Source organism: Podarcis erhardii (genome assembly GCF_964252035.2).
Source record: "Podarcis erhardii genome assembly, chromosome: 5".
Classification (NCBI taxonomy): Eukaryota; Metazoa; Chordata; class Lepidosauria; order Squamata; family Lacertidae; genus Podarcis; species Podarcis erhardii.
Genome location: NC_138509.1, coordinates 21870157 through 21896225, shown reverse-complemented (window position 1 = coordinate 21896225; position 26069 = coordinate 21870157). Strand labels below are relative to the sequence as shown.

The 26069-nt window shown below is 41.7% G+C and overlaps 1 protein-coding gene and 1 long non-coding RNA gene across 3 annotated transcripts in view; one reads left to right on the top strand and one right to left on the bottom strand.

The window, feature by feature from the left end:
- NRG3 (neuregulin 3) overlaps positions 1–26069 on the bottom strand; it is a 619340-nt gene that overhangs the window by 579977 nt on the left and 13294 nt on the right. The window lies entirely within an intron of this gene.
- On the top strand, positions 13862–17760 carry LOC309341848. The gene is made up of 3 exons (XR_014156590.1): positions 13862–13952; positions 15529–15682; positions 17623–17760. It is a non-coding gene; the product is annotated as an uncharacterized lncRNA (long non-coding RNA).

Here is a 26069-nt window from a genome sequence, read left to right as displayed (position 1 = left end):
ATCAGTCTCACTCACAGCAGGATCAATGAGGCTGGAGGTGACATGCCCTCCCATGGGCAAGAACTGCAAGCCCCACTTTAGATGTAGCAGCACAAGGAAATCTCATTGACATGAATTGTCTTTTCTCTGCTTGCATGTAACACACGGATGCAGGTCCAGGAAACAAATGCGGACTTCTAAGGCTCTCCCTCCCAAGACACAACACCTCTTTCCAGGCAATGTCTCCTATCAGAGCTGCTTTGTTTCCTCCTTGAGTGATTTTGCCTGACTGGAATGCGTCCTTGAACTCTCATAATGCCTCTTGCTTGTCTGGATGGGAGATACAGAGGAGTGTGTAAGTGTGTGTAAACTCAGGACTGTGGTGGTGGGACACAGGGAACCAGTCTATGCAAAGGACAAGCTGGAAGATGCCAGATGCAGAATGACTGAGTGATCAAAGGGGTTCAGAAGAAGGAGGCCCTTCCAGGACAGGGCTGGGTGCTGAGTCTCTCAGTATGAGTGCAGACTCAAACAGAGAGGAGTCAGAGGTTGCCCCTGCTGCCCAACAGCTAGGCAGTCCCAGGCCTGCTGGCTCTCCTCCTCCCCGACACACTGCTTGAGGGGAGTCCTGCATGTTGCTGAGCAACAGGCCAGACGGGCCCAGAGAAGAAGTCCACCCATCCACTGCTTTCTACATCTGCTTGGGAGAGTGAGAGGCTAGAGGGGGAAGGCGGGGCGAGTGGTCAGTTCCAGCAATGTCTTCATCTAGGTGAGATGAGCCAGAGGAACTCTACTGTGTTGTTTAGTTTCTGTGAATAAAAGCTAATTGCATTCCATGTCTCAAGTTCTTTCCTGACCTGTGGATGACCTGTACTTGCCTGACAGCTCCTTGACATCTGCCCATTTTCATTTCTGGGCTACCTTCCCAAGTGGACAAGCTCTACCTGCCCCTCACTTCCCTCTACAGCACAGGCAGAAGCCACCTTCTTGACCATTGGACCCACTACTGGTCATCTCTGCTCACTCCTATTGGCTACCCTCACCTGGTTAGCTAGCCAGTCAAAGCTGTTTCCTGGAGTGTGACTGCTGTAACATGCTGACAACCTCTAGGAGCCACAGGTGAGAGTTGAGTGCAGGGTGGGGACCAAAGATGGACAAACTACCCAAGAAAGAGCATGATGTGTCCCTCACCAGAGGTACTCCTCCTCCCCTAATATCCCATATACCCCAACAGTACTCAACAATATGACTGTGCTAAAAGCTCACTCTAGGAATCATTATGCTTTAAAAAAATCTGTGGGTGTTATCTAAGACACAATCATTTTTTTCATCTGCACAGCTGCACAGTGCAAGCAAGAACAAAACAAAACCCAAAACCCACAGACATATTTGAAACTGATAGAGCTGGAGATGAGGGCAACAGGGAAATATCAGCATGGGATGGAGTTCTGTGTCGCCTTAAGGAGGACTAATCATTCAGTCACACAAGCAATTTTCATGATGCCTTGTTCAATAAAATAGAAGTGCCCTCCTATCTTGTATTGCCATGGTTACGGGAGAAGGGAGCGAACGTATCTGATACAGGCAGGAACTTCCAACTAAAAAACTCTCAAAACTACTCCCCTCTTTCCATTATTATTTTACCACTTTAAAAGAATCCAGAGACTTGTCTCAGAAAGGATAACACATACAGAAGAAGGTGGAAACTAACTAATAAGAACAGACTTCAGGGGGCTCTTAGCATGGTGCTGTTGACGGCCCCAGAACCTCCCCAAAACATGCAATGCAACTGCACTTTTTTGTGTGTGTTGCTGCCACTGCCACAATAGCACCAGCAGCACCACTTACAGCCACCCTCACTGAGTTTCAGGGTGGCATTTTAGTGGTAGATTTCATTGATGTATGGGCGGGGCAATTTAAAAGGTGTTTTGGGGGGGAAATTAATGGTGAAAAGCCATGGCATATAGGAGCCAAGCTTGACACCCATTCACAAGCAGCAGCACTGTCCACCCACTGCTAAAATGGCAGTACAGGGATCCCATAAGGAAGACAATAAGGTAACAGAGCTGGGTTGGGCCAGCTGGGGCCCTTCTGAGCTGCTGGGGTCATTGGCCAGTACCTGACCAGAGACTGGGAACCAAAAGGCAGAAGAAAATTTGGTTAACTCTGTGGAAACATTTTATTCTAATATGCAACTAACATTCAGCATTAATGGATTTCAGTAAGTGAGCAAGTAGAAAGTTCTGTTCACCATCTCAGCTGTACCATGCCATTGATTATTAACAGATTTACAGAAAATAGAATCAAGATGGAGACCAGAAGAGTTAAGGGCAAGGTAATTTGTCCTCAGCTGTCACCCATATGTCCTTTGTTTGTTTGTGAGTCAGTTTTTGTAAGTTGGGTTGACAAGAATAGAGATCAAGGCCATAATGGTTCATTTATTATTTCCGTGAGTGGGATATGAGAGTGTTAAGCAGAGCAGACGACCATCAGACCCTGATGGAATAATTTATAGGATGACTGCACCGTACAAACAGGAACAGTTTGGATAAGTGTGTTGCTGCCCGATATCACTCCTGTTTATAGTCGGGCCATTTGGTATCAGCAACATGCTGGCATTCTAATGAGGGACAAAATAAGATGACGCACAAAGCATTAAAACCCCCTTCTCCTGAAGATGGACCAAAAGCTCAAGTTTGGGAATCCTCTGAAAAGCAGGGCCTTCAAAAGCTTGATTTTACAAGACCACCCAAGCCAGCAAACTAGATACTGAACTAGTTAGATCTTTAAAAAAAATCCTAGCACAGTAAATACGTTTCGGTAAGGACTGAAAATAGTGAGTCAGAGGATAAACAACAACAGGAGTCCATATAAAATCTAGACTGGTAGCCCACACTAAAAAATGGGAAAGAAACCTCAGGCTTCTCTGTCTGGTCCTTAGGCCACGTCAATTCCCTCAAACCACACCACCTCACAGGCCCCCTTCTGCACCTGTCTAGAATGCTGAACTGTGATAATGTCTCTTGTTTCCCTGATGAAGGATGGAGAGCTGTAGGGGAGTTGTTTAGTACAAAGGTAAGAGGACATTTGCTCTTTCTGCTGCCCTCTGGCCCCAGAAGGTTGTTTAAAAGGGAATGCGGGCCAAGGTAGGAAAGGGTTATCAATTCTGTTCTAAAAGGGAAAAGGATGTACCCAGTGGCTGAAGATCAGGCCAGCAAATGTAAGCACACTGTTGCCATATCAGTTATGAGCACATTTCCTTTGATTGATCAGTTGCTATGCATGCAAATAACAGGGAAGGGGTGCTTTCGTGACACCAACAGTCGCTCCAACAACATTCACACTCGAAACTGAGCTCTCTGGTATTTTCCTTATGTTTGACCTGAGGGTAGGGATTGGTGCTATGACCATTTTTGTCACAAAGGCAAAAGAAGAGGGAAGCAATGTTTCTTCTCCAACGCAGATCCCAAAAGTAGAGCCACTGTGCTTCTCTACCCTGTGTGATAGATTTTAAGTAGGGATATCACCGAATTTCTCCTAACTCTATGGCATATTTGGCACATATTTGGCATAACATCCAAAGAAATATGAAGAAAGCCAGAGGATTTGGTAAGATGCTGGTTCCTACAAGAGGAGTGGGATATTATTATCTAGGTTTTGCACTGGCCCAGAATACTACTTAATGATCTAAAGTGCAGCCAAGCCAAGCCCCAGCTTCCCAACAGTAATCTCTTTCCTTCCGTTTTGAAAGCTAAATGCACTTGTGTTTCCAAGCACCAATATAATTGCCTCAAGTAAAATACAACTTGGCAAATAATTTACAATGCAAGATTGTGAACACTTAAGTGCAGCGATAAGCTTCCTGGCATGATCAACTAATGCAATCTTACCATTACATGGATCTGCATTGCAAATTGCTCTTTGGAAATCATAATATATTTGTTCAAGAGAAGCTTAAATGGGATGCTTGGATATTCAGTAAAATCTGCTTGCTTCATCATTGTGATATATAACACACACAAGCACACACTTTCTAGGAAAGCAAGACAAAAGTTTCCCTCTTGAATTAATCTTGTTGAGAAACTCATGTTGCAAGTATGCTGCCAGGGCCTTACGATTTCTCTGAAAAATATATTGTTGTGCCATGCCTAGAAACTTTAAGGGCTTGCTAAGCTTATGGATATCATAATTTCACCTGAATGTCCCAGTGGGCATACAGGTATAGTAGAAACAGTGGCGTAGCGTGGGTTGTCAGCACCCGGGGCAAGGCAAGTAATTTGCGCCCCCAACCCATGGATTTGCGCCCCCTAACCCGTGGATTTGCGCCGCCTAACCCTAACCCCCAGATGTTGCACCCGGTGCGGCCGGCCCCCCCTGCACCCCCCACGCTACGCCACTGAGTAGAAAAGGCTTTAATGGTCCTTAATGGCTTAGAATTTTAGGCCTAACTCTGCTCCTGACCATAGCTTTTCACCTGCCACTAAAGTCTCCCCTGAACAGCCTCCCGTCGGAATCCCTTTTCCTTGTGCATCCTGCCTTTTAGCTCATAAACCTGAGGACAAGGATTGACTCATTTCTGATCTTTGTAAGCTGCTCTGCAAGCCTTTTCTTGGCTGAAGAGCCGGCTAAAAATGCTTTAAGCAAATAAACAAAACAAATGAAACAGTACTTCCCTTTGTCCATTCTGAAGCTACTGTCAATCAATTTTATTGGGTGGCCCTGAGAACTTTTGGAAGACTGTCAAAGGTATTTCATGCCACATCATCCATATGTTACAGCAGCATCATCACGTAACACAGGGGTGCCCTTGTGTGTCCCTTCCTGTCTATTCCAAAGAGACATAAAGCAGCCCCAACATCACGGGGCAGTTGTAATGCTCTTTCCCATGAATTTGGAGGAGGAGGCTGCAATCCAATGCACAGTGACCAAGGAGGGAAGAGAAAAGAACAGGTGCATATCATTGGGCTGCATGCATTTGCTCAGGATTTTCTGTCACAAGAGGTCAGGTTTTTCCCCAGCATCCCTTGCAAGGCTCACAAGCAGAGCTGTAGCAGCCAGGTGTCAGGGACTAGCAGGCACCAGGGAGTGGGTGTAGCCAGAACATGATCCAGGGGATATGGGTAGCAATTTATGGGGTTTTGTCAGGAATGACAGGATGCACCAGGAGTTGAGGGAGAGATGGTGCCTGAAGGGAGGGGGCTGCCAGAATCACCTCTGTTTCCTCCCCCATTGGCCACTTAGACTAGAAGGGACTTGAAGACACAGTGGCAACTTCCATGTAGGCTTAGGCCCACACTGTCAAGCGAGGGTACTTAAGTTTTGCAAGCGGGCATAGTCCCACCATTGCTCAAACAGTCCAGCTCAGAACACAAGCCACCAGAGAGGTGTTTGTGTGTTTAGTGCACCAAAGAACTAAACTACCTGCTGTTTGTCCTCCTTAGGCTGGGTGTTCTCAGGACACCACTTTTACAACTTGCCGCAGACAAGCAGCTGCCTTTGAGACAGCCAAAAGAAGATGGTGCTGCAGGAGGAGAAATCTTCCTTGTGGCAGAGAACCAGCCTAGGGGCTTTTGTTTGTCCATATGAACTGAAGCATTTTATCTCTGTTACTCACGACAACAAAGAAGCTGGTGAGGGTTGCAATGATTATTTTCTTCATATAAAGAAAAACAGGGTACAAAATGGATTATTATTCCATAGTGTAAAATGGATTACTTTATAGGCTCCTGACAATATCTTTCATGTACAGTCATTTGTCTAGTTTATGAAATTGTTGTCCATATCATTTTCTCCAAAGCTTTTATCTCTTCTAATGGTATTCAGCCAACCCTCAAGATGACTGCTTTCTCAGATGCTCTTTCTATTGCCGCTGTGCTCCAGGACTTCTGCTTAGAAGCTTCGCCAACCTCTTTTCTATCTCCTTTCCACCCTCCATTCATTTTCTACACTGCATTGGCTGTGATCCAGAGAAAGGAATAAGGTGGGTCAAGAGAGAGAGAGAGAAAGAGAGAGAGAGAAATTCTCTCATGGAATGGCAGCAGCAGAAGCAGGAGGAGGAGCTGAATGCAAAAAGAAATGAATTATTCCCTAACTGAGCTGCCCCTAGCTGTTGGAGCTGGTGACCTACCTGCAAGATGAGAAAGCTAGCAGGCTTTGACCTTGAATATATGAATGGAGAAGATCAATCCCTGTGCTATATAAATAATAAATGCTAATAACTTTCCATAAATAAATGCCATCAGCTATTTATTTGTGCAGGGGGTGGGGGGAAAGGATTTTGAACACAATGAAATTGCAACCCAATGAGCAGCTTGATAGAGAGGTAGAAAGAGATCTTGATGCAGCCTGCAAAGATCAAACAAACTGGTTGAGACTCTTTTCTTTTCTTTCAGCTAGCATAGTGGTTTGTGTAAACCTGAGACACATTATTAACTACAGCATAGATCTAGACAATTTGAAGCTACCTATCCACATCACATTTCAGGATTTTGTGACAAGCCATCTCTAGAGATGCCAGGGATTTAACTTAGAACCGTCTGCAAGCAAAGTAGATGTTCTGTCACAGGAATCTCTAGATTCTGGGATTGAAGAGGTAAGGGAATCTGGGAGAGGAGGAATTGAAGCTTTGAAAGACAGCAGAACAATGAAAATGGTGCGGGAGGGGGTGTCAGGAAAGTCTGGGCAGTCTAGATGAATGATGAAAAGAAGGGAAGGACCTAGAGAAGGAGTGGAGGAAGCAAGTGAAAGAGGAGAGGTGTACATAAGCTGAAGAAATGAGCAAGCTCACATAGCAATTTGAAATAAGTAGACCAATAGTAGTTCATATGGTGCCTTCCAGATGTTTTGAGCTACAGCTCTCATCAGCCTCAGCCTGCATAGCCAATGGCCAGGGATGCTGGGAGTTGGAGTCCAAAAAGCTGGAGGGCACCAAATTGGCTGCTCCAGAAGCCACATCTTTGCTGCTGGTATCTATGGCCAACCAATAGCAGTGCAATATGTGAATCTGCAAAAAGAGCAGAATATGTATAATCATTGTCTGAGAGGGATTTTTTTTTAATTAAAAAAAAGGTAAGAGAATGTACTGAAAGTATGGGGGATTTTAACAAATGCAGTGCTAAAAATAATTATGTTCATGTGTGTTACAGATATTCTTATCACACAAAAGTGTGCCACTGAAATGAAGGCTCTATTGAAAAAATAAAGTTCATCAGTTTGGCTCTTTTCCTTAAAAAGGGTATTTATAACTATGTCTTATAGGTCATTAAATCCAGCAAAAAGAAGCAGTACTTATTCCCACAGAAAATTTGCCAGCATTTGGGGGCTATTTTAACATAGTATATATTACCCAAATTTAGTTTCCTTCTCTGCCACATCCCCTAAACAGTGTATCAGTTATACTGGGCAGCCATGGGGAAAAACTCCTGGCAAAGAATTAAAGTATTAATCAGTTTTTGCTAATTGAGGTTACCTAGATCATGGTATACAGGGACAACAAATTACAAAGGTGACTATGACATTCAAAACACATCTGTTAAAGTCAAAATTAATGGATATGCAAAATTAAGTTCACTTTCTTATCGATTTCTCACAAGCTGCACTCAACTCTAGAAAGAGCCATCAAAGATGATCATCAGTTAGATGTCAGCAATGAATGCCTCAAAAAGCAATTGGCTAAGCTTCCAATGATATAGTCCACTTAGATCCTAATTATTTACAACCTGCCATTGGAGTCAATGACGGGAAAGGAATTCCTTTGGTTCACTTTTCACAGTGGACTAACTTGATGCTACCAAACCCCTTGCAGATCACAATGCAATTCCCAGTCAGATTATGCACTTCTCTAGATTTTGCATTTCAGTTTTGGTGCACAAACGGTGCATATAAAATACATATTTATGAAAAAAAAAGTGCACAAAATGCATATTTTATGGATGGATGCATTGAAAACTGCGTATTCTACCTAAGAATTGAACAATTTAAATGCAAAAGCAATTACATGACGCAGTGTGCACACACTATTTGAATGGCAGTGCCCATCAACTTTGGAGGGGCCCCAGCCCCCTCAAATATTTTATTGTAGGGGCCGGAGCCCCCACGGCCCCTAAGAGTTGGCTTCTATGTTCAGGTGAACCTGCAGGTGAATCACAGCACAGCACTTTAGAATTGCAAGGGGATAGAGAAGTTGCCCCACCATAGCACTCAGGTGCTCTGAGTTTCAGAAATCCGCCACATGTGTGTGCATGCAGTAAGCTTGTATGTGTGGCCTGTAGCAGTTTGAAATTTGTCCAACCTTCAATGCAGCCCTCAGGCTGAAAGGGGTTAGCCACCTGTGTCTTAAAATTCCTTTCCATAAATTGAAAACTTGGGAGTGAACCCTTTCAAAACTTTAATTGTAGGCAACCCCCAATTTGTGCAGGTGTTGTGTTCCAGGTCATCATGTGCAACAGCCAATTAGATCCTAAGTGCATATAAGCCCATTCTTTTGGGGGCACTTGCCCGTCGCTGTGATGCACACGCTGGCGGTTGCACATCAATTGGACATGCATAAATTGGTCATTGCCTGTATATGTATGTGAAGCTGAAAAACAGAATGAGTTCCTCATTATCTGCTTAAAAATAAATAAATTCCAGTCCTTGCCTTCACATCCCCCTTCATCTCGCATTCATGAGGCCTAGAAATGTACTTCAGAATAATAAAAAAGATTCAAAAGTGTCTTTGGGGCTGGAAGCAAGTTACAGTAACACCTTGTCCTTCCCTGTTCTACACTAAACTACATCAAAACTTAGGGGTCCTCTCCAATTTTTCACCATCTAGAAATGCACTTCACGAAATGATACATACTTTTAAAATCTCTTACACACATTTGTTAAGGACTTTTGAAGGCTTTCAACCTGTGATAATAGAAAGTACAACAAAATGTACTTTGTAATGCTAGTGTAGGCACTTTGACTGGAAGGTAACCCAGATACGAAATACATAAGTTATTGCTGGAGCAAGAAAATGGCTGTCTGAAAAAAGTAGTTTGTACAGAAATAACTGGCTAATGGCAATTCCTATTTGCCATCTGCACTATATATTTAAACAGTGGGGTTTTTTTTTTCTTTAAAAAAATGTTTAAGGGTACTCTCATTTTGACTCAAGAAAATCACCATTTTATAGTTCAAACTGGGAAAAATAAATACAGTAAATGGACAAAAGTACAAAGATTCACAAAATGTTTAGGGGTATGTGTACCCCTGCATACCCCCAGAAGAAGAAGAAGAGTTTGGATTTGATATCCCGCCTTTCACTCCCTTTAAGGAGTCTCAAAGCGGCTAACATTCTCCTTTCCCTTCCTCCCCCACAACAAACACTCTGTGAGGTGAGTGGGGCTGAGAGACTTCACAGAAGTGTGACTGGCCCAAGGTCACCCAGCAGCTGCATGTGGGGGAGCAGAGACGCGAACCCGGTCCCCCAGATTACGAGACTACCGCTCTTAACCACTACACCACACTGGCCCCAGAAAAAAGCACTGCATTTAAAGCTTCCCCATGGCTTCGTGGCTTCCCCAAAATAATCCTGATAATTGTAGTTTATTGTTGGTGCTGAGGGCTGTTAGGAGGCCCATATTCCCCACACAGAACTACAACACCCAGACTAGTTAAACAAACAATTCTTCTTCCTGGGGAACTCTGAAAAGTGTAGCTTTTCATAGAAAGCTGAACAGTCAACAGTGCATATGGTCACTGAGGATCTCACACTAGAATCATGGGGCGATTCTCTTCCCTTTAAAGCAGAACCCTTCCTGTATATTTCACCATATTATGTAGTATGGTTGATGAACTTTAAGCTAGTACCCTGAACTGTAAAGTTCCTTCCTCGCCCTATATAATTGCATCTAATTTTTTCAGCTGAGTTTATTTCTGGGTGTTGTCTATATTTGCTTACACTGGGCTTTGTTTTTGTTTTTTAAAAAAGCTTTGAAAGAGCATTCGATCCACTATGCTGAGAATAAAAAGCAGCCATGTCTTACATAAATACCTTTATATTTCTCGTTGCACAACTAAACCAACACCTCCCATTAGATGTTAGCAATCCTCCAGGTCAGGATCTGTGATGTTGTTGCTGGGGGAGGTTTACCAGAACAGAACAAGTACATACAGTAGAATCATTTGAGATCTGATATCTGTTCTTCGCGCAGTTGGCTGGGAACCAGGGCATCACTCTGTAGCCTCCAGATAAATATAGATTTGTGTATACACATTGAAGAGCTAAAATCTGGAATATGATTCTTCTTCAATTCTTCCCACCAGCATTTCCATCTATGAGTATACATCCTCATGTAAAAGCACAACTTGTAGAATGTGGTCAACAGCGATTTTTCTTCACGTGACTTTGGCACCATATTCTTAATTCTGCTTTTGTTTACTAAAGTCTACTTTAGTCATTTTAAAAGAAATCATGAAATGTTGTCTTCATTACCTACTTGCAGGCTTCCCACAAGCATCTGACTGGCCACTGTTGGAAAAGCAGGATACTGTAGTAGATCAGGAGTGGCGAACGTGGTGCCCTTTCGATATTGTGGGATTACAACTCCCATCAGCCCTAGACAACATGGCCACTGGTCAGCGGTGATGGGAGCTAGATTCCAACAGCCACATTGGCTACCCCTAGGCTCAATGGACCCTTGCTCTTCTCCAGCAAGCAGGGATGGAAGAAGGCATACATTTCCATTCCAGACTGTATTTGTCACATGCAGCACCATTTCCATTCTGCTACAGCTCACCCTCCATCAAAAACCACATTATTCATCTGGCTGTATGCTGTGGTGGTAGCATGTAAATTATGTATTTTATGTAATTAATTAGGAAACTTATGGTGCATAAGTTACATTACCATTCCATTATTCCACATCATTCATTTCAGTGCAAAGGAAACACAATGCAAATAACAGAGTGGAATCTACTCAGTTACATATCATTTCTGGACTCAAAGCAACAACAGTGAATACAGATCATATTCACTGGATTGATTTCAACTCCATCTCACTGGATTGTTATGGAGTGAATAAGCAAACACCAATAAATTCCACTCCCAGAATCCTCTGATATCCTTATTTGGCCTGCACATTTATAGAGGCCAACAGCTTGTCTTTAGGATAGACTACCTTCCTTCAAGCTAACCGGAAGAAATAGAAGAATCCAGGAAAAGGATAAAAATGAAAAAAGGGCACAACATCCAGAGGAAGGTATGACTAGAAATGATAGGAAACAAAAGGTATTTACCTGGCTTTACATTTATGGGGGGCGGGCGGCGGGAATCAATATAAACATATATTCAGAGAGTTTGGACAAGGGAGAACAACTTTCCATTTACAAGATTGTTTTTCCAATGATGCAGTTCTTATAAAACATTAGGCACAAATCAGGGGTGAAATTTTTACTGGTTTACAAGCAGGGACGAAGCCATGTGTAGAAATGAAGTAGACAAAGAAATTCTTTCTCCTGTGATATTAGCAGGACAACTTCTGCAATTAGCTGCTTTGTTTTTAAATAGAAAAAAGTGAGATATACATTAACAATAGCAAATGGAAACAGAGATGAAGTGTGAGTACACGCCTTTTCTCCAGCAGCGTTTCCTGCAGTGGCTTTCAAATATGCTCTTTTCACATTGACATCTCACCTGCCATGAAACCTCTTGGTACACAAGAAGATCTGAGGGCAGGGTCAGCTAATCTGCAGCCCACAGCCTGTATCTGTTGAGATCCATTCTCGTCTTGTTTCAGACCTGGCCATGGAAATGAGTTGTCCTTGGTCTCCCTGATGGATGAGCTTTCTAGAGAGCAGTGATCTTGCTTCTGCTTTTTGATCTCTCATTGGCTTTTGATATCACTGCTTGCTTTTTATACATGCAAGTGCGAGTCAATAACTGTATATTACAGCAAATGTGATGGAGAGGACCGGGCAATGCAAGCTTCTATTCTTTACAGATTGTTCTATGAAGAGCAAAAGACAGAATTTTCACACCTCACTGCTGAAGCGTTCAGCATTTCAGAGAAAGATGAAAAGGGAATGAATGCTAAACTTAAACTTGGCCCCATTTTTTTTTCAGGTTAAAAAGCTGGGTCCTGGGTCTGAAAAGGTTGAACTCTACAGCAATAGAATAACCAGCCCACAGCAGTAAGCTAAACCAATGAGATCAGTGGCATCAAGGCCACCTCCCATTTTCATGATAAATGCTTTGTGACACCTAGTGGCCTCCACTTGAAGGCCACCTGCAAACTCTGCCCTTCCAACTGGCAGTGATTACCATTTGTTGTCATATCAGTTAGTATAGCAGGAAAAAGCAAAGAGTTCCCGTGTTCTCATAACACTGAACCATGATTTAGCTTTATGAGAATGAGCTGCAATGAACTTTGGGCTCCCTGGCTCCCCCTCCTTTGGCACAGCCACAAGGAAGAGATTATTCTGCTTCAGATTAACCACATTTGTTGAAACAAGCCAATTTCATAAGCTATGGTCTGAAGCTAGCCTATTTCAACAAACCGTAGTTAAGATAAATGGCAGTTTCTTTGAGTTCAACAAGCTGTACTTAATCCAAAATGGAAGCGAGAGCTTCTGAACTCCTCTTCACAGTCACACTGTGCAAATGCATCCATTGCTTTGAAAACTAAGCCCATATTACATGGCTTCAGTACCTACAAACATCAGAAGCAACATTAACCCATTTTGAAAAGGAGCAGGGCAGAATCTGAGAGACTAGAAGGATTCTTTATTGAGTCAGACTTTTGTTTATTTCTCTTAACTTGTCAGAAAGGGGCATAAGCCTTTTTCATACTTTTACTAAAGATAGCTTATTAAGTGCTAAATTTTAGCAAATACAGGATTTATCTGCCCATTTCAGCAGGCACCTACATTAATGTTCACACAGCAAAACACAAAGCAACAAAAGAGAGTTAACCTTTTATAGCTTCAGTTTGCTCTGAATAAAATCACTTTTCTTATTAGTGCGGCTAAAAGCTCTACCGACAGTAAAGTTTTAACACACAAACTGTGCATTCCATTTTATTACTGTGTATACTTTCTAAAAGCATGCCTTCCTGTATCACCGCAAACATTTAAGATCACATCTAATACTCTAGATTTTAAGTGACTATCCAAGATGAGATAAATAGTGCTTCAGGATTAAAGGAACTTAGTGTAAATAGCTGGTGACAAACTGAGGCCGGAACTATACATTACTAAAGATGCCCTGAAGATATCTTCCATTTCCATTTTCAGGCTGAAACCAGTTTTTACAGATAATAACAGTCCTTTCATTATGAGAATGCTTTCCCCCCAATCCTATCTGATGTCATTGTTTTCCCTATCTGCTGTGTATTTGTTATTATTTTCCAGATTACCATTTCAGTCTACTTCGGAGACGGGGAAGTACAGGCCTGGAGAGTCACATGTAGCCCTCCAGATCTCTCTATCTGGCCACACCCCCTTTCCCCAGGCCACACTCCTCACCTGCCCTGCCTCAGACAATCCATGAGTGCTTCTGCCTGCCTGGAATGTGCCCTTGATCTCTGATAATGCTTCTTGTTTGGCTGATGGAGGATAGAGATTGGCTTGTGAGTGTGCGAAGAAACTAGCCTACTGCACACAGGTTAAATGTGCATTTGTTACTTCTGCCTCTGACTCCACCAGCCACTGGCGTGTAGCCCCTAGAAGGTTGCTTCGAAATGCCTTTTTATCCTAGCAACTACATGGGCAACTGATATGAAAGGTTTCCCCATCTTAGGGAGAAAGTAATGCCTTTGTGACATCATCTGCAGGCCTTACACCGCTCCCCACCAATGGACAAGAATTCTGAGATGTGGGGATTGGTGCATTGGCTAGTGATGTCACAAAGGCAGTACTTTCTCCAAGCACAGCCACTGGAGCAGGCTAGAGCTGAGCCCGACTGAAGGGAGACAGAAAGGATGTAGAAGTCTGAAGTAAGGATGAAGGTGAGCCGGGGGACAGAGGAAATGTCTTGCCAAGGGGCTGAGAGCAGGGGTGGAAAGAAAGAAAGATGGGGTGAAGTCAGCTGAGAAAGGAGGGCTAGGGAACTTAGGGTTCCTGTCCTGCTCAGCTTCAGACCATCTTTATGATCACCTTTCCATATGAATTCTCAAAATCTGGGAATTCACAAAAGGTACCAGAGGAGCCATACGACTGATCATTAATTATTTTTTATAACATGAAGCAATCCTGTTTGTTTAAGTTGTGTTTCAATGGGTATTGTGTAATATATTCTGTCAGTTGTAGTGTCATGTACAGTGTAATGTGTTGGAAGGGGGAAGCTTTCTGTCTAGCCAGATGGGAGTTGGTTTAACAGTCACCTGGGGGCCAGAATGGCTGGGTACTAGCCAGTCAGAGTCCGTCCATGTTGGCTGGTGCTTAGTGTTCATGATGGACAATCAGAAGAAGACCACAGAGCAAAAGGATTTAGGGAGAAGAAAGAAGACCTGAGAGGAAGATGGGGTGGCTTGGTGGCAGCTGAAGACTTGCTGAGGTAGCCAAACCACTTGGCTCACGCTGAAGAGAAGATTCAGGAACCTATATACAATACAGCATTGCAGGAGAAGAGGTGAGAGGCAGCAGAAGCAACATGCACTTTGGAACACCAGGCTCTGGTTCTGAGCCTGGGTGTTTCAGCGCACTTTTCCTACCCACAAAGCTACCTGGAAAACTGCCCAAGTAGTTGCAATAGCTCTTGTGAGTGGCTTATGAGGTTTCATAAAGAGCTGCCATCAGACAAGGAAACTTCTCAGTGCTTGCACAGAAGCACTTGGGACCACAAATGTGTTGGATTAAATCAGTGCTTCCCAAACTTGGGTCTCCAGCTGTTTTCAGACCATAATGCCCATCGTTCCTGACTAGGGGTAATGGGACTTGTAGTCCAAAAACAAGTTTGGGAAACACTGGATTAAATAAAGCATCAGTGCATGCATATGCAAGATGACTTTGTCTATTACTTCATCTGGATAAACCAAATAAGAAAGAGAAGGAGAAACAAAAGCACTTTTTTATAGTGGCTAAAAAGGGTGACAGCAGGTCAACCTGAGATACACAAGAAAGACAGGAAAGGTTCAAAAGTAAATTTGTTGCAATAGGTAGATTATTAGACACCCAAACTTTCCGCAAATATTAAAACAACATCAAGCATGGATCTATAAAGCCTAATTCATTGACACACATCCAACAGAGCTTTACACTGCTCTTCTGGCTCACAGCACTGCCCCTTTCCAAGAGAAATGAGGCAACTTGTATTGAAAAAATGTCCTTTCTCTTGGATGAATAATATATAGCTACATTAACTTTTCACCCCAAAGCACATGAATAAGGTATTAAAGGCGACTGCTGATAAAATTACTAGAAAAAGCAGTACAGAAAGGGGAGCTGTGTAACTGGCAGGATGAATAGGCCTCTTGCTTATCACCATACATAACTAAAAGATGAAACCAACAGTTTATCTAATAAGTTTTTATACATATTATATTATTTATCGCATATGCTCAACCAATCCCAACTTTTCCATAGTGCATCGTTATATATCAATTTGGAACATGAGAAGAATATTCCATTATGTCCCACTGGACTCTCCTCCCACCACCAGAGAAGGGAAAAGCAGTTATTCCCCAGAATAAGGTTTTATTACAAGTACCCAGCGTGCTTTGTGTACCACACCTAACAGGTAATCATATGTCTGGAGAAACTTTGTGAAATACATATTATTATAACTCAGAATTTGACAAGGACTTATAACAAAACTTTGAGGAATCTGATGTTATTCCATTTTTTCTTCCATCAATCCATTTGGAAAAATAACTGCATCTTCCCAGGTTCTGGGTGATTTATGTCTCAGTGAACATCCTACCCAGCCTCCTATTTGTGTGCCTGACTCCTCTATGTGATTTTTGCTGTACAGTGGTAACTTGAAAACACAGCTCCATAGAGTTTGCTTCACATGCTGGCCATTGTGCAAACCAACTGCCTACCCAGTTACAGTGTTTTTCATCCAATCAAGTAAAAACTGCCAAACATGTGCAAAGCTGCTTACAAGAACACATGGGTCACCCTCCCTAGGAATGCATTTTCCAATAGCTATCAAGCTTCAAACCAATGCACACAAGGATTTTGGACTCATTGTCTAAATGATCTTGCTATTAGGAAACAGTTCAGTATGTTCTTATCTTAATATATTTGCCTAGCTTTTGACTCACAGTGTGGGCATAGTCCACAAGCCATGAAAGTCAATGGAAAAGCTACAGTTTTCATGTTTTGTTTTGTTTTTAATCCACTCTCACATTGCCTTCGACTCCTAAACGAAAAGCAGGAATAGCCAATGTGATGCTGCCCAGCTGATAAGGTACTCCAATTCCCATGATCCCTAACCACTGGTGATGCTGGCTGGGCTGATGGGAGTTGTAGTTCAGTAACATCTGGAGGTCACTCTGGGCTAAAGCATTGCTTCCTCTTTCTTTCCCTTAATTAAACACCATTTCTCTAGCTTGCCCAAACCATTTCCTGTGTCCACTGATGGTCCAAATCTCACCCCACCATTTATTATATTTGTTTAGGGTTTTGTTTTGTTTTAAAAAAAGGTTACAATTGTGTTTCAGCTGGTTGTTCCCTACTCTTGCCAAGGCAAGGCTCAACTTCAGAGTAGCCTCATACAGCCAGATTTTTACCATCATGCTGTAAAAGGAAAGAGGATCTCCAGTAATTGCATTATCAGAACTGGTTTCAACACATGACAGACTTAATGATTTTGATAAATGTGCTCAAATGTGGCGGTTACAGAATTCACTCTCAAAATGAGCTGGAAGGTACATTAGAAGCCATCTAGGAGAAACCACTCTGCTTAATGCAGGATGCAGCTACAGAAACTTTGGCAAATATTTAAACAGTCCCCGCTCAAATAGCTCCAGTGAAGGAGAGAGACTACCACCTCTCATGAAATTCTTGCTCCACTGTTGAACAGCTTTTACTGTTCCAAAGTTTCCTCTCAAATAACTCCCTGGAAGCCATTTTGGATCCTTCCACAGGAGCAAAACTGAATACTTGGATTTATGGAAATGAGGAGGGAGATCAAAATTCTTTAGAAGTAGCAAACCAATAGCATCAAGTAAACAATGTGTTGCCTAATGAACAGGGGTATGACAAAACCAATCCAATAGTGATGAAGGTGTGGCCAAAAAAATACTGGGATTCTCCACCAAGCCAAAAACGGGGTCTCTTGATCAAGCATAACCCACAAAGCAACCTTGGGTATCTTTATGTAAACAAGATGCAGTGACTCAGCAGACATCACACCTAAAATCTAAATGTGTTTTACAAGCACACATAATTTTATTTCAGTGAGTTGGAACACAATAGAAAACAAGATTTTAAAAGGATTGCTAGAAAATAATCTCCAGTGAAATAATCCCAATGTAATATACTTTTAATTAGTTAGATATAATCTTGCCATATCTTTTTATGGGATTGTCATTAAGAGAAAAATACAAATAAAGCCCTCTGATAAATCCACAGCTACTTTCACACTGACAGAATATTCACAGCATGCAAGTTAATATTTTACAAGAGTTATTTTCTTCTCTTTAATCCTATAAATTTCTCCTCTCTTTAAAGGCTTCTTCTACCTACATTTGAATCCCTCCCTTTAATGAGCACATCAGGAAAACACACAGAGAGAGAACCACAGTCACATACAGCTGCCAAAAATATTGCTAACATTAGTATAAATACATTTTAATGATCAGAATGGTGCATCTCTGTGTACTTAGTCTTTCATATGCAAGCAAGCTGCAAACCAGAAAGGACAAGAAGCAGCCTTTAAATGACACAGTTCTGGGAACTGGGTCGCTCAGGAAGAAATGAGCTGTAACTGGCTGCTGCAAAGTGCTTCTGTTTCTCCCTGTGAAGGGTGGTCAGGGCAATGCCCAAGGGCATCCATTTCTGGATCCAGACCTGGGCTGGCAATTCTGAGAAAGAAAACCTAGGTTGTTGGGTAGCTTGCTAGTTTAAATCCCATATTTTGCCTAGGAGATCCCTTGTACAAATCCTGTGCTCCTGAAACTGATAAATAAAAATAGCAATAATCAACCAGCACAAGAACATTCAAAGATTGTCAGACGTTGAGACATATCCAGTTACTAAAACTGTGCACATGATAGTTGATTATATCCATTCAGAGAACTACAAAAATGGAAGTTATCCAATGCCTCATTCCATGAAACCTGAAGGCTCAAACCGAGACCATAGCCACACATCACAATAACTATGTTTTAGCATGGGGGTGGTCAATGTGTTGCTCTCCAGATATTGTTGGACTATAATTCCTACCATTCCCAGACAAGAAGGCAGGGATGATGGGAGCTGTAGTTCAATAATATTGAGGGACACTACTTTGGATATCCCTGATTTAGCATGAGCCGGAACAATCCTGAGGATGCCTCAGGCTTGTGCACTGCCACTGCCACTGCCATGCAGCTAAAAGCACTAAAAGCAGCACTGGGGTTTACTTTTCCTGAATTTCAGCTTGTCTTGTTATCTAGACATGGGCTAGTTACTATAATGAACTATGGTCAGTTTCGAAACAAGCCAACTTCGAGCAGTGGTTTTCAAGCTATGTGTTAAAACTAACCAGAGTTTTTAATAATCCACAAAACCTGAGACTGGATGAAACAATCTGAGGCTGAGGGAAAGCTAGATGTCAAAGTTATCCTCGCAGTAGGAGAAAACAGAAGGGGGACATGCAAAACAAAGGGTTTCTTTGGTTAATTTCATCTCATGCATTTCACACTAAATCATGGCTTAGCCATACTTTGTGCAAACTAAGCTATCTCTTAGGTATTCTGAAGCATCATCCACAGTTTCCTAAGCAATCTCTCAATGAAGCCACCAAAGGCAAGCATTCTAGGCACCAAGCTTCAACTAAAGCAGTTTTAAAGGCAAATTTAGAGGTCCTTCCTCGGGCAAACATATTGGGTATTTTGAGAGAAAACAAACCACTTTCAATAAGACTAACCAAACCTCCTAATGGTGGAGGGTATCGTTGCATACTTAGTTTACCTCCCATGGAAAGTTTTAGACTGGTGAACTCTGTGGGAAATGGATGGAAACTCAGCAGTTTCTCTAGATATTCCCTTGATATTCGCGATGCTTATCATAGTGCCCCACGCCCCCAAAGGTCCTTTGGACATTTCTTCTCTCACACATTCTTCTTTGTATTGAGTTGAATTTACCTTGAGCTTGATGCGTCATCTCAATTCTAATTTTCAAGGGATTTGATGCTCCCTTTTTTCTTTTTACCCACTGCACTCAAGCAACGTGCTACAAAGTAGTGCTCATCATCTCAACTGCATTGAATCAGATGTTACCTCCTCCATGTAGCTATAACCAAAGATACACAATGTGAAGGACTTCAGCGAGTCTGAACTCATCCCATATTAACAGCAAGAGTCCATCCAGACTTGTGTTCATTTGTGGGTGTATTCTGCAGCATTTTATTGATGCAATAATAGCGCATTAGAGATGGATTTATACTGGGCTGTCCACATATCATTCTGCCTTATTAGTTGTTCTGCAATGCCTCTCCAGTGTTACCATATAAATTGCCATTTGGAGGGGCACTCCTGCACTGTAGCACAACAAAGGTGAGACAAAAAACATTAAAAAAATAAACTGCAACATTTGTGGTTTAAAATGTTAACAGATTTCAGGAGGAAGTTAGAGGAAATGCATTGATTGGAAATGAACAGTACCAACTACGCAGAACTGGATAAAATGACAGGAAGGATTCAAAACCTGCGGGACCAGAGATTTACAGAAGATTGGAAGAAATATATGAACTATTTGAAGAGCAACTGTAATCAACAAATTACGCTAGTAGGATTACAATAAGTTTTGTAAGGAGAAATATATGAAATATTGCAAAGAAGAGAAAGAAAAGAGACATTAGTTATGATATTTAAATGTAATAGTGAAATTAAGAAATGTATATTAAGTGAAAAGATTGGAAAATTTTCAGATGTGATTGATGGAAGTAAAAAAAAATGTATATGATATAAAAGTATGTTTAATAATTGTTGAAAATGATATGTTAAAAAACTAAAAAAAAATCTTAAAAAAGAGAGGAAATGAACAGTACCAAAAGCAGGATCTCATATAACTGTCCCAATACCACCATGAGCAGAAATCATCCTGAATGCCCAGTCGAAAGGATGTCAGGAGGGACACCAAAAGATGTAACTGCCAGATTTTTCTTCCTATTACAATAGGTTTTCTTTAGTTCAACAGACTTATCTCTTTTGACAGGGAGCACAGATAAAATTATTTCCATGCAATTTAGAAATCGGGAAGTGATACGACTCACTGCACAGTGAGCCAGGCAAAGTAGAAAATCACATTCTACTCACTGATGACTTTAATTAATATCTGGATTTTCAATGGTATACATAAATTATAATTCTTGTACAAAATTTCACCCTTGCTCTTGTTTGTTCTCACACTACCCACTTTGAGGTAGTTAGACCATGGCTGAGAACTTACAACTTGCCCAAGGGTACAAAGAAAACCAATAGTTGAAGAAAGCCTTCAAGTCTGAGCTACTTGGGTGGAGTCCAGTTTTCCTCCCAATGACAACCATCTTCAAATGTTTATGTGTCACTTCACAATTTCACAACCAGCATCAACAGAAACAATGAAGAACTGCATTAAAACTGTGTCTAGACATGCTTATAGCAAATGTTAGCAGTATCATACCAAATGATAAGGACCCCTAAATTTCAATAATGCTCAATTTCCAAACAACACCTGTAGTCATAGCCAACAAATCCAGATGTTGCTGACCTAAAACTTCCATCATCCATGACTGTTGGCCTTGTTGGCTGGAACTGAAAAGAGTTGGAGTCTAACAACATTAGCTACCCTTGTCCTACTGAATGATAATACATTCCAGCTTTAAAGGGATACTGGTCAATCTCATGGTTTAGCATGTATGTTATTCAAGGGACTTCTGATCCCATGTGGAAAGTAAAGTGACCCCAGTTCGAAAAAAGTAGATATATTTCATGAATTGTAAGAAATAAAAGAATCAGTTCTAGCCCCCATGAATGGTGAAGATCCTTTTCACTTGCACCAGGACTGCTTCAAAATGTGTTAATTATGTGGTTTTTTTTGGGGGGAGGGGAATATCTTATAAGTGACAATTATTAGTATCTAAACATGAAAGTTTATTTATGCCAGAAGACCTTAAACTGCTCTTGAAACTAGATCTTTATTATTTGGGTGGTATCCCCCCGCCCTCTCTGTAGCTAGAATGGAGCATCCACCCAACTCTTTAACAGTAAAAAAAAATTCCTGTAAGAAAACAACTGCACCCCTAGCCTTGTTTAAAAATTAGTATTTACATTGGAACATAGGGATACCCAAATATCTCTATGGACAACCATGGGCATGCCCAGTGATGTTTCTGGCTCCCTCCCCCTTTCAACAGCAGGTCCCCACCCACCATGCCCTTCACTCAACTTTTTTTAAAAAAAATCCTCTTTCAAAATGAAGTTTCACCAAACCAGGATCTTCAATAAACTGAAGATCAGTTGGGCTTGGATTCAACCAGGTTCTGTTTTTAGAAAAGGCTTGGCCTTTCGTTCAGGCCTTTCACTTCTAAAGAGTTACAAAAGTCCTTGGTGCTTTGTGAAGATGGATTACATCTGTGTTCCACATAACAGCCCTGTAAGGTAAGCCAATGTTGTTTGATCTTGTATGAGAAGCTGTAATAAGGAGGCAGTAGCTTGCCAATGGGCACGGTTCACGGCATGGTTCACGTCACATACTCTTTATCACTACACTGAATGCATGTTGCTAAGGGATAGGCTGATGTAAACAAAACACAATGCTATGCTGAAAAAGAAAATGGGGACAATAACACACTGCCTATGTTAAGTGTCCTTCAGCCACAGGGCAAAGTAGCAACAACAAAAAATGCAAGTAAACAGCCATTCACAGGAGAGCCAAAGGAACACAGCTTCTAAATGCAGTTATTATAAAGCCACCTCCAACCTAAGCCAGTAGTACTGAAATTTCATAAGGATAATCCACTCAGTTAAGTTTCTTGCCCCATTGAACCCTGCCACCGCAAAGCCTTTATCTTTGATACTATTAAATGAAGGAAAAATTACCATACCAATTCAGCGCAGTTTATCTCGGCAAGATTCAAACAAAAATTCCATTTCTCCATGGCAAAGCTACTCACAGTTTTAGAGAGGGCATTAATTCTCCCCCTCCCAACGTAATATAAAAGGCGGGGGAAAAATGAAGATAACCGCACATACATAGCATAGCATAGGGGAAATCCATTAGTTGCTATTTGTTTAGTAGCTATTACTGGAAGAGTTCAATGCCAAACAGCTGGAATAATTTAGTGCTACTTTATTTGCAATTCTCAAGTCATTCATCCACAGACCTATTGTGATGGGGGTGCTGTTGTTTTTAGCATTATGAAGCCTTTCAAAGGGGCTTGTTCTTAAGATTTCCAAACATTACATACAAATAAAAACAACTTAGATATTGTTTGTATCTAAGTTAAGCTCAGAGTAGATCCACTGAAATTAATGGATATGTTTTTAATTTATTTTAATATAATTTAACATATTAAATTAATTAATATGTTAGTTGTGTCTATTGTTTCCAATGGGTCTACTCTCTGAATAAGACTGACTTTGGATAATGCTATAGATCATTTACAAATAAATGGAACAGGAGTTCAATTAAAGGAAAGGGTAAGAAATAAATTTAAGGAAGGTTAAAAAATAAATGGGACGCGGGTGGCGCTGTGGGTAAAACCTCAGCGCCTAGGGCTTGCCGATCGCATGGTTGGCGGTTCGAATCCCCGCAGCGGGGTGAGCTCCCGTCTTTCGGTCCCAGCTCCTGCCCACCTAGCAGTTCGAAAGCACCCTTAAGTGCAAGTAGATAAATAGGTACCGCTTTATAGCGGGGAGGTAAATGGTGTTTCCGTGTGCTGCGCTGGTGCTGGCTCACCAGAGCAGCTTCGGCACGCTGGCCACATGACCCAGAAGTGTCTCCGGACAGCGCTGGCCCCCGGCCTCTTAAGTGAGATGGGCGCACAACCCTAGAGTCGGACACGAGTGGCCCGTGCGGGCAGGGGTACCTTTACCTTTACCTTTACCTTAAAAAATAAATGCAGGGAGGGGAGAGAAAGAAAAGCACCCTAATAAATGTATAGTAGTAACCCAGCTGAAGTTAATATGTTCTGGTTTATAATTTAATGAAGCATAATTATCTTATGTACCATATTTTTCTGTCTATAAGACACACCCTATTTTGGGGGACTCAGATTTAAGAAAATGGGGGGAGATGGCCCAGAGTATAAGACACCCCCTAATTTTTGACATTATTTTAGGGGGGGGGGAAATACAGTATTTATTTCATAAAATTTATATACCACTTCTTCATAAAATTCCATCAAAGCAGTTTACTATCTACATATGTAACGAAAGTTAACCCAAGTTTCAATTCTGTGCACACCTGTCTAAGTAAACTGCATGGGATTTCGTTCTGAGCAACTATTGTATGACTGGGCTGCAACTGAAAACTGAACCAACCCAACATGCAAACACATCAGTCAGCCACAAAGTCACTCTAAAGAAGAAACACATGTTGCAAAAGGTTTTGAAGGATGCAGTACATTTAAGGGCACACCTCCCATGGGATCTCTGTCAGAGAGGGTCAGTCCCTGCTCACCTTGCAGTGGCATGCTTTAGGCTCTCAAATTTCAGTGGCACCCTGTGCAATGCTAAAATTCGGTGCTGCGTGCCTCTTGCGCTCTGTTCATTGTTGTATTGCCCTCTGTGGCACCGGTGCTCAGTGCAGCCCAACTGATCACGCTACCCTGAAATCGCCTCTGTTACCTTGTCAGAATGGAGGACAAGCTTTGCTCTCACTGCAACAGCCTCCTCAAGTGTAACTGTCATACACTTAAATGGAGGAACATAAAGTGTTACTCAGGGGCAATACTAAGGTACGGCCTAAATTTGTTCTCTGTCCCGTGTAACCCCCTCCCCCGCTTCAAATGGAGCATGTACAGCTTCTCCATCCATGGCCAAATCTTGGGTTCCGTTTCTTGGTGATGCTAAATTGTGATGAAATACCAAGAATTGTCTTTTTAAAGGGAGAGATCATAAATTATATGGGTTTTTACTGCATGCAAAGAGTAGGAAAATATTAGTGTTGCAGAATGCAAGGTCATTTTGAGTGCTACAGGATATAAATCATTCTAAATTGATTTCATTAAGATCCTGATTGTATCTTGGAAAACAGCAGCCCCCAGCTACCCTGCGTGTGTCTAAATCACCTCCAAATGGAATAGTGAAAAATAACCTTTGCTGTTCCCATAAAGAGACCACAGAAGACACTGCAAGAGAATCAGTCTGTCTTAGGTCAGCTGCTTTGCTTTACGAGTCCTGAGAATGATCCGATCTGTGAAAGAAGCTCACTGCTATTAATGCTAATTTAATGGTGTGCTATTATGCAGTGCTACAGCCCCTCTATCTGGTAACAGCCAGCAATCAAGCCTCCGTTTATAATGAGCTAGAAATTTAAAGTTTCAGAGGAGTGAGGGAGAACCAAACTGTCATGAATTGTGGGGGGCAGGGTGTTTACACCCAACTGATTTCATGCCATTGAGATTTTAAAGAGAGAGAAAATGTGTTGTGTTAAAAGTGTCCCTTGAAGCTCAAGGAGATATTCCAATGCCTGCAGAGCTTTTGAAGACAACCATTTAGATCTGTCAGTACAACAAAGCCAAAAGGTAAGTTTTCAGTTAACAGACACACATCTTGAGAGGGTTACTCATCACCATTAAAAATAATAACCAAGTTTCAAGGTCTTTAAACAAGTCATGGCTGGTGGATTAGGGAACTTCAAGTTGATGTGGACTAAGTCCTCTATTTTGGGTGTATCAATTTCCCCCTTTGTCTCATTCTTTTTCTTACTCACGAGTAAGGAGGTGCTTCTCAAGTGGGAGCTGGTGGGATAACAAAGTAAGTGAGAGAGAGAGAGAGAGAGAGAGAGAGAGAGAGAGAGAGAGAGAGAATGGGGGAGCAGTATGTTGTCAGTCAGACCAATCTTGTACGGTGTTACTTAGAAAGAAGTGCCACTGAGCCTGATGCAGCCTTCTTCTAAGCAAGCAAGCATGATCACTTGCTCCTAAATAAGTGTGCATAAAATTACAATCTTGTACACCAGGGGTAGGGAGTTGCCACTTTGACTAGGGAGTGAGACTTCCCACATGTCAGTAACTCAACATCACTTGACACAAGGTGATATTCCAAGTGGGCCCGAACCTCAATGTTTAAAATCTCTGATAGAGGACAAGGATCCAGAGATCACATTAAAGGTGGCCAAATTTTGCACAGTTGCCATAAAACTTAGGGAACAAGACTAAGGCATTAGAAGCAAATTATAGATAATATGGTAGAGATTAATCCTTGAACCATATTTAAACTGCTGCCATAATTGTATTGTTTATTGTTATATTGATTGTTAATTTAAACTTAATTTTATTGTGTTTCTGATCTGTTTAGCACGGTATGTGAGTCTGGTCTGGGACCGTAATAAATTCAATTCAATTCAAAGGTGATTCAACTTCAGAGGGAGAATCCTCAGTCTTCCTTTGCAGGTGCAGCTTGAATTTGAGTTGAGCGGTGAAAGGATTTTGTTCCTTTGAAGTTGTGGCTCAGAATGCTGCAAGTTTGTTCCTCCCCATTGCATATCCCCATTGCATTCTCCTGCCACTGTTCACATCAGAGTGGAGGAAGGGATGCCTTCACCTGTTTATTTCTTTCCACACACCAAGTGAAGTTTCTTTCTGCATCCATGCTGTCATCAGCACATGCGCAGAAGTTGCCTGAAGTGTTCACACCACAAAAGAATGGCAGTTTGCATTTTGGAATCAGACGGAAGCTGATTTAAGGGAAGGCACACCAAAAAGGAGTATTTCTCCAAAAGCTATGGGATACAGGTGGATTGTGGCTAACATCATGTGAACCTGGCTT